Source organism: Canis lupus, chromosome 12 (assembly GCF_003254725.2).
Source record: "Canis lupus dingo isolate Sandy chromosome 12, ASM325472v2, whole genome shotgun sequence".
Lineage (NCBI taxonomy): Eukaryota > Metazoa > Chordata > Mammalia > Carnivora > Canidae > Canis > Canis lupus.
Window position 1 is genome coordinate 12643532 of NC_064254.1, and position 15534 is coordinate 12659065.

A 15534-nucleotide genomic window follows, 5' to 3' on the forward strand; every position below is an offset into this window, starting at 1 on the left:
AAATATTTTTTTAAAAAATACAATATACTGGATATCCTGGATATGATCTCAATCCTTTTTCTGTGCATTCAACACACATTTTTCCACATGTGCAGAAATAAATAATATTGTTGAGTGCTTTTATTTTACATAAATGATGCGTGTGTGTATGTCATTCTTCAACATGCTTTCCCCTACTCAACAGTATGTCTTGGAGAGCCACGTCTATTTATACTTATGCCATCCTTTCTTGGGATCATTGTGTCTGGATAGGCTTTACTGATCAAATCAGCCCCTCCTAATAGCTGTTCAAATTATTCCCAATTTTCATTACTAAAAACAGGGCTGAGATGAACATCTTTGTACAGACCCCCTTGAGCACAGTGCCCTGTATAGGGCAGGGACACCACCTCTTCTTGTCTCTCACACCACTTACAAACACATCTAAGGGGAGGTCTCAACCTGGGAGCCACTGGAGGTCTTGGGAGGCCTTGAACCCCTGAAATCATACCCCAGTTTATCCATGCATGCCTCTGTGTGTATGGACTATTCTGGGGAGAGGAGCCAATAACCCTCACAGGTTTTCTGGTTTTCAGAGGGCCTCAAAAGCTAAGAAGCAGTGACTTGTGTGAACGTTTGTGCCTTTGCAAAATACCATGCTACATGCTCAAAAAAGACAAGGTGGGTACCATGAAGCCTCTTCCTTCCCAGCAGTTTTTACTGCTGTGATGACCTCTGGAGGCAGACCTAGCCAAATCCTGGCTCTACCCCTCTCTGCAAGCACTTAATTAGCATGAGCCTCAGTTTCCACTTTACAAAGTGAAGTCATCCCTGCCTCAAAAGATTGCTGTGAAAAGAATGAAATCACCGGTGCCAAGTGGTAGGCGCTGCTCTGTGTCCCTGCCCTTGGCCTCCTTCCTTCCGGCCAAGATCCTTAGGCAACTGGGACCCTCTCAAGGGCAGAGACCAAGGCTCACCCAAAGCCTGCAAAACCCCCTGGGCTTGAAGCCTAAATCTGCCGTGGACAAATGAGAACACCGTGAGCAGAGTCCCTGCCTTGCCTCTGTGAGCCACACTGGAGCAATGCCATAGCACAGGCCCTGGGCCTGAAGGGGTTCTGCTCGAGAGACGGGGCAGGGGGCAGCTCTAAGTAGTGAATACATGTGTGTGATTCATGGGAGAGTGAGTTCGTGCATATGAACGTGGATGTGTGTGTGTATTAGTGTGCCCACATGTGTTGGAGAGGCAGAGACAGCAGCAGGGGGCCAGGGTTTCCTGAGAGGCAGAAGCCTTGGCCTCTGCCCTTGAGGAGTTTCCCGGCTGATGATATGCAATCACCCTGTGTGCCAAACTCTGCTCCTGTCTTTGAGGAGCTCCCGAGGGGACAAAAGCAAAACAGCTGGGCTCAGGCAGTATTTCCAGAAGACAGCACTGTCCCCAACCCCTGGAGTCAGACTCGTAATTCCACAGGCACAACTCCATGTGTGGCACCCAGGAACAGAAGCATGCTCAAGACCTAGAGTAGAAGAGGGTGGAGTCAGCTGTGTCCTGGGGCCACGGACCCACAGGGAGAGGGGGCGCCCTGCAGACCCTGACCCAGGATGTCTCCCGCCACCTTCTCTCCTCCCTTCCCTCCCTCCCCAATGTGGCCTCCTGGGCAACCTCCTCTACTGCACAGGCAGGGGCCTAGGGCCCTAGTACACTGACGACCCTTTCTCCATCCTCAGCCCTCTCCCTCCTTCTGGGCAGCTGATCCCCACCTTTCCCACCCCGGCCCACTCTCAGGGGACAGCCTCCCACTCCCAAGGCCTTCAGGAGTGAACACTTCAAAGTCTTTACCAAGTACACCTTTATGCAAACTGGGTCCTCATCCCTGAGGACCCAGAACACTCCTTCGCGTGTTCCGGCTCCCCTGTTTCCCCCTCTGTTGGGGCCTCCATCTCCAACAGCCACTGCAGAGGCTCAGCAACCCAAGCCCTGGGACCCATGACAATTACTCTACCAATCAGAGCTTCAGTCCCCACCTCTGCAGAATGGGGAAGCCGAACAGAACCTTTGCCTCCTAAGGCTTTGGGAAGACAAGACAGTATCAGCACACCAGGTGCTTGGAAGAGGTCTGGCAGGCAGGAGGGGTTCACCAAATGTGATCACAATTGCCTTAACCCCTAAGTAACACCCACATGTCTGGAAGGCCGAAAAGGCACCATCCAGAGATTATTAGGTGCTCAGGAATGCAGCATCCCTGCATGGGATGGCACCAACAGCTGTTCACTCATCCCATTACACTGTCTTCCGGTCTAAGCCAGAGGGATGGACCCCCAAATCCATCCCTCCTGGGGCCTCAACCCACCTCTGTTGAGGACTCTGGCTCTCCATCAGGCAACTTTGCTCTGCTTTGCTCCAGGGGGTCACCTTCCTCGGGTCCGGGTATCACCGGGGGGGTCTTCAGAGTGAAATCTAGACTGTGCTAATGGGTCTTTCTCCTCAAAAGCTATCAAAGTTCCAAAATAACAGAAGCAAAAGCAGTGCATCACCCAAGGAGTCATTAATAAAAGTTTGTTGTGCACACACCAAAAAGACAGTTTGCAAACCCGCACTTAGCACTCAAACCAAAACATGGAATGAGGCTCAGGTATGTTGTTTTAAAGGAATTTATGTAATGAGAAAGAAGTGACTGGTTATAATATTAGAGTTTTCTTAAATGACAGGGAATTAATCAGTATTACCTCCTATCAACTTCAGGAAACAGTTCCAGTTTTGCTTGTAATTTCCAGAGGCATAAGCAAGAAATGACCCAGGTCAGGTTAGTTGTGCAAAATAAGCTAAAGTAAGCATGGCTCGTACAACTAACCTGGTTTTGTCCGCTCAGGGACTTTTCAAGTCTGGCCTCTGTTTGCTTGTGATTTTTACCTATGCTAGCATCTTCTTACGAAAGACCCCCTCAAAGAAAGGAGGACCCACCGGTCTACAAACTGCTCAAATCTCTCCCAGCCTAGAGCATTCCTCACGCTGCCCTCTCCTGGTCCTCTCTTGTCAGACAAGCTTCTTCAAGAAAGTCCTCCATGATAGTCCGCTTGTCCCCATTCTTCCTCGCTCCACTGCAGGCTGCCTCTGCCCTACCTCTCCGCCAGTGACAGTCATGTGGACACTTGACCCATCCTTCTGCGGACCTCTCTTCTAAGGGTCTCTGCTCCATGAACTGGGGTGACCATTTCCTCCTCACACCTCACCTCTGCGCCTCTGGGACTCCACTTTCCAGCTCTCCTCCCTCCCTTCCTCCTATTTCTTCTTGATCTGCCCAGCTTCCTCCTCCAGGCAGCTGTCTCTTAAACACCAGAGTTCTCCAGGGCTGTGCCCTGACTGTGTGCTCCTCTCTGCCCCTCCTCGCTCTCTGGGTGGCCACATGTGTCCCGATGCCTCTGAAACCTTCCACTCTGTTCTCTCCCCAACCTTGTGTTTTGTCTCCCCCAAACACTTGCAACTCAGCAACCAGAACAGAGCTCCTCCTCCTTCTCTCCTTTCCTCTCTCAAGGTCCCACCAGCTCCCCACCAAGCTGCAGATCTAGAAGACACCCTTACTTCCTTCTACTTCCAAACATTCACCAGATCCTGCCCATTCCACCTTTGGGGCAGTTCAACAGTTGGGTGACCTAGCAGGTTGAAGACTCAAGGATACATAGATGTACTTTACTTCAAGAAAGTGGTTCAGAGACACCTGGGTGGCTCAGCCTTAGGCTCAAGGAGTGGTCCTAGGATCTAGGATTGAGCCCCACATCGGGCTCCCTGCAGCCTGCAGGGAGCCTGCATCTCCCTCTGCCTATGTCTCTGCCTCTCTCTGTCTTTCTTGAATAAGAAAAGAAAAGAAAGAAAAGAAAAGAGAAAAGAAAAGAAAAGAAAAGAAAAGAAAAGAAAAGAAAAAGAGAGAGAGAAGAAAGAAAGAAAGAAGAAAGAAAGAAAGAAGAAAGAAAGAAAAAGAAAAGAAAGAAGAAGAAAGAAAGAAAGAAAGAAAGAAAGAAAGAAAGAAAGAAAGAAAGAAAGAAAGAAAGAAAGAGGCTCAGAGGGCAACTAGCAAGCCCCATGCCCCCAGTCACAGGCTGTCAGACCTGGTCTTCAGCAGGCCCCAGCCCCCCAGTCATATCAGGGATGCTGTGGGCATCTTCCCCTCCCTGCCTTGGCCCTGCCAGTCACCCCCTGAACAGGCCACACTCCCCTTCACTCCCCCTCCTTAGGCACAGCCTGCAGCTTGCCCCACGCTAGGCTCCTCCCCTCCCTGCCCACTCTCCTTCACTGTTTCCCACCCCACAGTTCCTCTTAAGGCAAAGCTCTGCCCTCAAATAACCTATCCCCATATAACTTGGTTGTGCTATCTTGAATTTCTGGACCCCTGCCCTATCTCCCAACATGACTCCTCTATGCCAAACTATCTCAAACTGCTAAATACCAATTTTCCCCCAAATATGTCATAACTCTCAACCTTTATCCCTGCCTGCCCTACCCTAGTGCTCTTACCTGCCTGCCTGCCCTCACGCCGCCAAGTAGAGGGGTCCTCCGCACAGCAGCCCTGTCAATCCTGACAGATGCAATTTGGGATGAGGAGCCTCTGGGCATTTAAAGCCAGGTTGTGAGGTCTGGGTCTCAGGCCTGGTGCAGCCTCACTGGCCTCTAGGGCCCCCAAACTGTTAGTGGGTCTCAGTCCATCCCACTCAATGTCATCTCTGGCTTTGGCTAGGATGAAAGGCACTCCCACTTTAGGATGTCGCTTGGCCAGCTAATTTTCTGGCTTCCAGGAATCTCCTTGGGGAGTCTTTCTAGGTCTCCCAGGCTAATGGCTGCTGAGGGAGACACTTCCTGACACTTCCTGTAGAATGAACTGGACCCATAACCTCTCAGGAGCTTCTCCAGGGCAGGGATCATCGTTTGCCATCTGGGCTCACATGGCCCATGCTTGAATCCGGCAGGGTCCCAGCATGTCACAGGTGGGCCACTCCACCAGCATCACTGAAGAGGGTGTAACAAAGGTGTGGGCAGCACAGTGGGCTCCGCAGTGCCCCATGGGCACAGCTCTGAGAGAGAGTGTAGCAGAGATACTACAAGAGGGGACTGAGGCCACCCCTGCAGGGGCAGAGGACAGCAACAAGTACCCCATGCCCTCTCTTTCACCCTCCCTATGAGCTCCTGCTGGGACCTCCCGCTGGCCAAACCCAGTTAGAGGCCATGGGAGCCCCTGGTTGCAGTCCAGAAAAGGGCAAGAGGAACACTGACAGAAAAATTAAGATGTCCAGCCCTGGGCTTAATGAATGTCAGCTGATGAGAATTCAATTGATGAGCCATTTGAGAAGGGGTCCATAGGATGACAGACCGTGTCTCCAGGAGAAAAGGACACTCCAAGCCAAACAGGTGCAAAGGCATAGCTGTGGGTTCACAAAGCTCCCCTGCCCATAAAGGCAGCAGGCAAGTGGGAGCGCTTGGAGAAACAGAGCTGTTTAGCCAGCTTATACGGGACTTCCTTGGCCTGGCTTCTCCAGATGGAGAGGCAGAGACAACCTTTTTGGGGAGCAGGGAAAGATCTGCACTCTTCATTTTGTTTTTTTTTTTTAAGATTTTATTTATTTATTCATGAGAGACATATATAGAGAGAGGCAGAGACACAGGCAGAGGGAGAAGCAGGCTCCATGCAGGGAACCCAACATGGAACTCGATCCCAGGTCTCCAGATCACGCCTTGAGCCAAAGGCGGCACTAAACCGCTGAGCCACTCGGGCTGCCCCTGCACTCTTCATTTTGATCAATCACTCAACAAACACTGAGCACCCACTTGGTCCTGGGTGCTGAGAGCTGGGTGCAGGGAGCCCACAGTCAGCTGGGCGCAGAGTGCACAGGGTGGCCCACTTCCTTGGCCAAAGTCAAAGCTCAAGTTTCAAGGGACAGGAAATAGTACTGATAAATAAGGCAGGGAGCAGGTCTCCAGAGGGAAGCGCTGCCCTTGGCTGGCTGGAAGGAACTGACCTCAGAGAAAACTGGAAGCAACTTGTGGGTATCTGCAGTGGCCATCCAACTGATGCTTCCAGGAGACTTTAACAGCTGAGGGAGGGCACATTACCAAGAAAGATTTCCACCACAGATCAGTGTAGCAGAAGGAGCAGAAGCTATGAAGTCAGACAGACATGACTTCAAATCCTGGCCTGCCACCAGCCTGGTTTGCTCACTCACATATTAGGCCCAACAGTCACACAGTGTCATCACAAGGACTACTTGGAACAGAATGTGTAAAGTGCCTGGCACAAAACTGGCCCAGAACCAGCCTTCATATCCCAAGTTGAAAGAGATGTGATGTCTACACTGAGAGCTGTCTCTGGTGGGCAGCTGGATTGTCACAGTGACCCCGTAGCAGAGAGCAATGAGCTGGCACCATGTTGGGCCCCAGGCTGGAGGAAGGGTGCTACTCTACTGTAAGAAAATGGGCAGCACTCTATGAAAACTAATAATGGGACAGGAAAAGCAGGGTAAACCCAAAGGGACTCCAAAGTTGTAAGATTTGTAAGGTAAGAAGGCTGCTAGTGCCACCACTAAGACAGTTGTGGAGAATGGGGGCAGGGGCAGAAGCCAAAGCTCTGAGAAAAGTGACTAGCCTCGGTGACCCAAGCCATGAGCAATGGCTGTGCCCAACCTACAGCTCTTATGTGGTCTGAGACCCTCCATCCACAGTCTGTGAGCCCAGTGCCTAGTCCTCTGATGGCCTTGACTCTGCTGGTATATTTCTCAACCCTTTGGGAAGCTGCAGCCCTTCTAAATTCCCCCATTACCTGCTGCTCTACCTTTATGGCTCAAGCCAGGGCAATGGCAGCTAAACAGTGGCCAAGTACAGTGTTTCATGGATTTCAGTGTTAGAGGGTTTCGCTCCTCTAATTCAACACCATTATTTAGGGACCAATGGTGGACTGTGACTCTCAGATGTCCTATGTCCCCTTACACACTAATCTTACTCCAGTATTTTTCTTTTTTTCTTTTTTTAATTTATTCATGAGAGACAGAGCGGGGGGGGGGTGGGTAGAGACATAGGCAGAGGGAGAGGCAGGCTCCATGCAGGGAGCCCGATGTGGGACTCGGTCCCAGGTCCCTGGGATCATGCCCTGGGCGGAAGGCACCGCTAAACCGCTGAGCCACTGGGCTGCCCCAGGGTTTCTCTCTTATCTTTGGCATTACCAACATTTGGGGCCGGATGGTTCTTTGTTATGGATGCTGTCCTGTTCATCGTGGCATGTCTAGCACTGACCCTGGTCCCTATCTGCTAGATGCCACCCACAGGTGTGACAACCACCAACGCCTCCAGATATTGACAAATGTCCCTAGTTGAGCATGACTGCCTTATCCCTTGCACAGTTTTATTTTCTCCTAATCATGGTAAAGATTTAAAAATTCAACTTTAGTAAGATGCTTGTTATTCCAGTATCTTTCTGGGTGGGGTCGGTAGAGGAAACAAGATGGCAGAGGTGGAAAAGCTTTGTCAACAAAAAGCGACTGACAGCCTGGCACTCAGGGCTGAAGCCAACTTATGGTGGCGCGATGATACTCTTCACATGCATCTCTTCCTCTTTCTTTTCCACTCTTTCTGTCCCCAGCCAGAGCCTGAGGACTGCTGACTGCTTCCAAAGACATCATTTAAACCCACTGAAGTTGCACCAAGGCTTGAGCCATTTATCTTCATCTCACTCCTTCCATCTATCCCCAGCCTGAAGGGATTGCTGTCCTCTGAATCCCTGTACAAACAACTGCCTCATAAGCCACCTTGTAACTCTTTTTTATTGTTGCCTAAACATTTGAAGGTACTAAAATTTTCATATGAATGAAGCCATGTTTAGGAAAGGGAATAGTATTTTATTGTTTGGAAAAAAAAGTTCCAGTAAAGGGCTCCTTTCTCATCCTGGCTAGTCCTGGCAGAGATATCAAAGGTATGGCCAAAAGCCTCACTCATCACGGGTTCTCTCCCATAAACCACATATTGACACTTTGGACATGAATATGAACTCTGGTTTCACAAGATTAACAGTCTAGACTCTGCAGGGGCAGGAATCCTATGAGCAGGGAACACTGGGCATTTGACCTGTATGGGTGAAGTCCACAGGTAAAGATTTGCACAGAAATATGCAACCCTGTCCAGCACTGGTCCTTGGAAATACTCTGTAACGTCTTAATTTTTGCCCACTCCTATACTAAACATCTAAACACAGGCTCCTAAATTAACAATCCAAATTTGGGGGCACCTGGGTGGCTCAGTCAGCTAAGCGTCTGAGTCGTGATTGTGGCTTGGGTCATGATCTCAGGGCCCTGGGATCGAGCCCCATGTCAGGCTCCACATTCAGCACTAAGTCTGATGGAGATTCTCTCTACCTTTGCCCCTTCCTCTCCACTTGCTGTCTTTCCCTCTGAACAAACAAAATTGTAAAATGAAAAAAAAAAAAAAAGAATCCAAATTTTAACCTTTGAGCTGTCGATATGTTTTGTGTACCTACCAAGTCAGGGAGACAGCAGAGGACAGACACTCCTGAATGCATGGGCCCTGCCCAATTACAATGTGGTATAAAAAGTACCATGCTAAGGATGGGTACAAAGCACAGCAGAGGCGCCAAAGAGCATAAAAAGAACACTGGGCCCAACTCCACTGCATACTCACTCATTTTTACTATCTATGAAATAAAGACATTAACCACCCAGAGTTGTCAACAGGGCTGCAGTCACAGAATTCAAGACTGGAAGACACCTTAGTAGTAGGCATGAGGTAAGACCACAAACATGAGAACACTCTGCAAAGTGAAAGTCTGAAGAGGCAGAGGTTTGCTAGTGGTGGTGTGCACAACTCAGGCAGACCCCCCAGGAGGAAGCGCCCTGCTACTCAGACGAAGGAAGAGAGACAGCAGCGAAGTAGGCTCTGAAGCCCTGGGACTCAGTGGCAGAAGCAGGATCCAGAGGAGGCTTCAGCCCACCACAGCACAAGCTTCCTTCCTCCTTCCCAACCAGCCCCACAGCACCCCTACCCGCCCCAGCCCAGGCACACAGGATTCACTCAGCTCTTCACACTAATGTTTCTTTCTGCCTCGACAGGCTGAGTAGGTGTGACACCTTCCAAAAGTGGTTTTCAGAAAATTCATGATATTTCTAAGCTCAGTAGCGAAAGGAAATGCTCAGTGATGCTGAGGTGCAGTGAAAAGAACTGGACTGGGAACCAGAAAATCCAAGTTCTCATCTTGAATCTGCTTCTTTCATCTGTGAAATTTGGGGAGCTCCTCAGCCCCCAAGTCTACATGGTCATAGTGAAAGGTGCAATCCGTACCAGTTCTGTTTTAAAATAAACTCAAGCCACAGGTGGGTTACATCTGACATGCCCCGTGAGAAAAGCACCCTACATTCCCAGCCATGTGTCACAAAAAGGAAAACTCAAAGTACGTACCAAAGAACAGCAATTATTTAGGAAGCACAAAGTTCTTTCCTTTAAACACTCAACATGAACTTAAATAGAAGTAATTTATTAATTCAACACTTACTGCATTTCTACTCTGTGCCAGATGTTAGAACAGAGTTAGAAACACTACCGCCACATTCCTGGAAGAAGAAAAGGAGACAAACCAAGCCCAGGCCATGAGGACAGGGGAGGGGCAGTGAGAAAGGCCCACCCAGAAGCTGGAGCGTGGGCAGCAGCAAGTGGACTGCACAGCTCCAGCTCTTGCCATCTGAACTGTCCAGTCCCCATCAGCCAGTACCATGCCATAGGCTCAGAGGCCCAGGCTAGGCACCGACCACTGAGAACACATTTCGAATACAGGTTTGGTTTTATCCTCCGAATTAAAAAAAAAAAAAAGAAAGATATGCAACAATTCCTTTATTTCTTTTATCCCTATCATTATTTTGGAAATGTCAAACCGAAAATAAATGAAAAGAGGGGCCCCTAAGTGGCTTAGTCGGTTAAGGATCTGCCTTCAGCTCAGGTCATGATCCCAGGGTACTGGGATCAAGCCCCACATCAGGCTCCCTGCTCAGCAAGGAGCCTACTTCTCCCTCTCCCTTTCCATCTATGCTCTCTTGCTCTCTCTCAAATAGATAATTTTTTTAAAAAATAGTAATAGTACAATTGCCATATACTCATTTAGATTCATCAACTGATCATTTTTTGCAGATATCAAGACATTTCACTAAGTACTTTGGCATCAGGCTTTTTAAACATAAATACATGCTCTTATAAAGAGAGTAGTCAGACTAAAATTAACTTTTATATGGACAAAAGAGAAAAAAACACACATACATACACCATCTCTGCAAGAAGTTGCCTACTGAAAAGCAACTTAGTTAAGTACAAAGGGAAGACTGTAGGACAGAAGATTTGTGGCAAAGTCTGATGACTGTGTAACTAATTCTCAACCGTTCACATATTTGGGGGACAAGCCTAGAGACACAAAATCCACAGGTAACCCTAAAACCTCATTTCAGGCAAGGGTTTCATTCTCCTTTACCAGCAAACCTTTAACCAGCGCTGGCAGCAAACCAGTGCGTCACTGTAGTTATGGATGGGGCCAACCAGGAACTAGAAGGGTACTGGGTCAGCCCGTGGGTATGGGTGGGCAGAGACCACTCCCAGTCCGGGAAATCCCCCACAGACCCAGGCCCGGAGCAGCATCTGAAAAGGACTGGCATGCAGGAGAGGTCTCTGTTGCCCTCTTCCTGTACTCAGTGCTGGGCCCTCCTGCCTTTAGAATCCCAGAGCAGGAGCCAGGAGCAAGGAGGATGGCTCTGACCCACGCTGGATCATCAGTCCTGGCTGACCAAGAGTTGCCTCTATTTGGCAAGCAAACATTTGCCCTAAGATCAATTGCCAATCAGGGTTTCATAATATCCAAGGGTATCTCAATTATTCAAGAACTCTTGTGAAATTCCCAAAATGTTTAAGGTCACTTACACTTAAAAAAAAAAAAAATCTTGTGCTGTATCTTATGAGATAGCCTGTCACAATACCAAACAAATGACAACAGGCATCACTGTTCCTGAATCTGGCTGGAAACTACTGGCTTTAAAAAATCATAAAGACATTGGCTTGATACCAAAAACTGAGAAGCAAACTTATGACCACTGTGAACCTGGGAAGTCCAAATAATTTGGCACATGACTAACATTTGGGAAAACAATTCAGCAAATGTCCAAAATGCTGAGAGGAACTGAACTGTGATCTGTACCCATCCTCCAGGTGAAAGAGAATAAAATAGAGTCCCAAAACTTTTTGTTAAAGATTGAATTACAAAATCAGAGGGAAGAAAGAAATGCAGCTGCCCGGACAGATATGAATTTCAGTTATCAGTATCACGCAATTTTCATCAAAAACAAGAATTCTCAGCAGCTGAGCAAGAAAATGAGAGAGCATGAGAAGAGGCCAAGGAAGGCAAGGAGGGAATGAAGGAGGGAAGCCAAAGAGGATGCACCCAAGAGAGGACAGAGCCTCTGGGCCCCAGAGGAGGTGCACCCTGGGGCTAGATCCCCTGCTGAGGGAGGAGCTCCTCCCCTCAGACGCAGGAGGCAGGCCTCAGATGAATTCAGCCTCATGATGGACTCTCTTCCACTGCCCATTTGCGCTATAGCAAGGCTGGGCTCGAGTCTCAGGAGGGAACTGTCTATCACCCAGGAAGAGGCCACCCTGCCACAAGTGCTTGGCTTCTGTTTCCCAGGAGCACTGGTGGTGACAAGACGATCTCTGCACATTCTTTGGCCGGGTCCCCACCTGCAGCCAAGGGCACGCCCTTCAAAGTGGCTGGGGCAGGGGTGGCAGCCAGAAGCATGTCCAGACTACTCCAGAAGCACCCCCCATCAGCTGGGTCCCCTGAGCACTCATCCCTTGTGCAACTGCCCTGAGGCTTGGCTTGCCCAACACAACTAGGTAGCAGCACAAGCCCAACAGGAGCCCAGATCTCCCAACCACAACAACAGGCCTACAGCCCCTTCCACATTTCTTCGCAGTGCTATAGCAGAGGGAGTAAAACTGTGGGGAGAACCAGACCCCTCAGGAGACACAGCAATGAAGCCTATAAACCAAGAGACATGAGGCTCTTTGTCCTGTCAGGGATAGCTTCTTAAGGGTGAAGAAGGGAAAAAAACAAAAGCCAGCCTAGACTCATAGGGAAACATAATCTGTGATTATAAATATTTCATGAGCAAAGAAAGTGGTATTGGTTGAGACACTGGGGTGGGGAGGGTGGACAGCAAATTAGATCCCAGTTTGCAAAGTGATAGGGCAGCTGGAAAAACTGCAAAGCTGAGGCTATTCTGGGCTGGGCTCTAGAAAGGCCTGCGTCACAGACGGAGAGCAGGCTCCGGCCACTCGGCTTTGTAGAAACCACAGCCTTCCAGTGGTCAGCACAGATCACCTTGGGAGGAGTGTTTAAACCCATGGAAGACCAGAGGAGGGGACAGCAAGGACAATCATTTGAATGACCTGGGTAGCCTCAGTGGCAGCGGGTAACTAACTGAAAGAATGCGGCAGAGCTGCAGAACCCTGCACACTCATGAAAGGATTCATGCACTCTCCACTGACTAAGGGCACAGGAAGGAGTCTGACTCCAGAAAGCAGGGAACCTGTGAAGCAAGAGGGCAGCTCAGGAAAGAGCAAAGGCCCAGGCCCTGAGCTGGTGGTGCCTGCCTGAGAATCACAATTCTGTTTTCCTTTCCAGGAGGGTTCTCCCCACCACTACCCCTCTCCTGCGAACCTTCAGGAACAGCCTGGAGAACAGAGAAGTGACAAGCTCACTGAGTACTAGCCACTGCAGCTGCAGAGACACTCACCACTGACAAAGCAGGTCCTGGTCTGTGTGTGAGTCCTCCTCCACGGCCACCCACTGCAGCAAAGCCACAGACTCTAGCGGCCCTTTCAGAGGGCCAGATGGAAAGGAACCTTGGGTACCCATGGGTACCTTGAATCAGAGTCAGTCAGAGGAACCCTGGGGAGGGGAGACGGTGCCCATCTCAACTAGGAAGACAGAAAACTACTAGCCCTCCCTTCCTTGCAGTCGGGCCTTAGCAGGCAACAGGCTCCAGGGTATACCCAGTGACTTCAGAAAACTCAAATTCTCCTCTAGGATCATAGCTAGAGATCAACTCAAGGTGGAAAGGTCTCATCAAACACAAAAGTCAGACTCCATAATGTGAGAAGACCCCTCAGGTAAAGTCCCAGGATCTAAGCTCAAGACCAGTTTTTCCCACCTATTAGTTTTAAGACCCTGTGAAATTATCTAGGAAACTCAGTGTCCTCATCTAAAATATTAAAAAACATCTAAAGGACCAGTGCCTGCCAAACCTAGGGACTGGGAGGGACCCACGAATAGACATATACGTAAATACTTTCAAAACAGATACTAAGTGCCATTCCAATTTAAGAGATCATTTGCATCCAGCTACCTACTTGATTCCTCTTGGATGTCTCAAAGGCACCCTTATCCAGATGCCCCCAACAGCTCCCACCCACCCCCCCAGACCTCTTCTAGGGCCCTCCCCCCTCACTGCCTGGTAAGACTAACCATCCAGGGATGGCAGCCAGAAACCTGGAACCCATTCCTCTTCTCCACCGTCTTAATGTACCACCAAGCCCAGTCAACTGCACCTCCTAAAGACTTCTACTTCCCTCTCTCATCACCATCCCTCTCCAACTCGTGGTCATCTTCACAGGGTCTGCTGCAAAGCCTATGCTAGCCATTCTGGCCTCCCTCAGCCTGTCCATAGAGCAAATCTAGGCCAATATCTCCCACCACCCCTACTCCACATGCTAAATTTCCCACAACAGTACGCCAATGCCCTCAGGACAAGGAAAGCTGCCTAGGGCTTATGAAGCCCTGCACAGCCTGGCCCTGGTCCTCCCTTCATCCTACACCACACCCTGACTCACTCTCCCTGCTCCAGCCACACTGGCTTTTTCACTGCTGCCACAGGGGTTTTGCACATGCTCTTCCCTTTGCCTGGAACATTTCCCCCTCCTTTCTTGACTACCTAATGCCTAACCATTCATTTTTGCTAAGGTATAAAGTACACAGAGTACACTGCTATGTACAGGTCAATAATTATTTACAGATGTATACATTCCCGTAACTCTCATCTAGATCTAGATTGATCTATGTACACTTCCAATATCCTTAAGTTCTCCTCATCCCCAGCCCCTAGGTAACCATTATTCTGACTTCTATCACTTCTATTCACTCTTCAGAAAGCTGCTGATGCAACCCTTTCTCAGGGAAGCTGCCTCTAATCCCTCAGAAAAAGTCTAACCTTGCTAGCACAAGCACTTTCACACTTGAGGATTTGCATTTGAGTAATTATGTGACCTGTGTGGATTTTCCCCAGGAACACTGTAAGCTCCATGAGGGCAAGGACCTCATCTACTTGTACTCACCTCTATTTCTCAAGGCAGGCATGCAGAGTAATAACAACAGAAATTAGCTAATACCTCTCAAGTACTTATTGCCAGGCACTTATACGCACTATCTCACTGAATTCTCCCATCATTCCTACCAAATAGGTGCCATTATTATATCCCCGTTTTACAGGTGAGGATACTAAGAGACAGAGAAATTAAATAACTTGCCCAAAATCATTAAGTGGTAAGTAGTGGAGTCAGGATTCAAACCCAGGTAGTCTGGCTACAGAGCCTGTGTTATTAATCATTGTTACTCTGACCCTCAGAGGCCACTGGAATATATAATGAATGTGTGCCCAGAATATTTTGAGTGAATAAATGAATGTTATAAATGAGTTGATGAGATTTCATTAAAGGAACTAAGGGAGCCACCAAATCTCCCCCAGATGAACAAATAAATGGACTCACCTACACAGGCCCAAGATTAGGTCATCTGCAAAACAAAAGGTCTAGTCCATTTCCCTAGCAGTCAAGGGAAGCAGCTTTCTACTACAGAACAGAGAGGAGTGTCTTGGCCCCTAGCACAGGGTATTCCACAGTAAAGAAAGGATCACTGTCTGGGCTCTAGTGAAGCCTGAAGGCAATGTTCCACTAGATGAATCAAGTGCCTCTGTTGTTATTCATGCTAACCTATAATCTTCAGGGGGCAGCCCGGGTGGCTCAGCGGCTTGGCGCTGCCTTCAGCCCAGGGCATGATCCTGGAGACCCGGGATCGAGTCCCACGTCAGGCTCCCTGCATGGAGCCTGCTTCTCCCTCGGTGTCTCTGCCTCTCTTTCTCTCTCTCTGTCTCTCATGAATAAATAAAATCTTTAAAAATATATATATAATCGTCATAACCATCTAGTATCTTGAGCCCTCTGACACAGAAAGAGGATACTCTGAGTGGCAAAAAAATTAAAATAAAAAATTAAAAAGCCTGCCTGATTAGAAAATGAGAGAGTCCAACTGTACATTTATGAACTGGAATTTGGTTTGTACCTCCGTTTTCCAGAGCTTGATAATCCTGGATGAGCTCATACCTCATGCCATCTGTGTGGCCAGACAAGGGTTGGCCACCTTTTAACTGCTTCGGTGCCATTCACCTCATGACTATATCCCAGAAAGCTTAGGAAGAAACA

The 15534-nt window shown here is 48.8% G+C and overlaps 1 long non-coding RNA gene across 1 annotated transcript; it reads right to left on the reverse strand.

The window, feature by feature from the left end:
- Window positions 1-41: 41 nt before the first annotated feature.
- Window positions 42-13451, reverse strand: LOC112641647 (uncharacterized). Its single transcript, XR_003124746.3, has 3 exons — window positions 4489-13451; window positions 2330-2470; window positions 42-1495 (listed from the first exon to the last, which is right to left on the reverse strand). It is a non-coding gene; the product is annotated as an uncharacterized LOC112641647 (long non-coding RNA).
- Between the last annotated feature and the right edge of the window lie 2083 nt (window positions 13452-15534).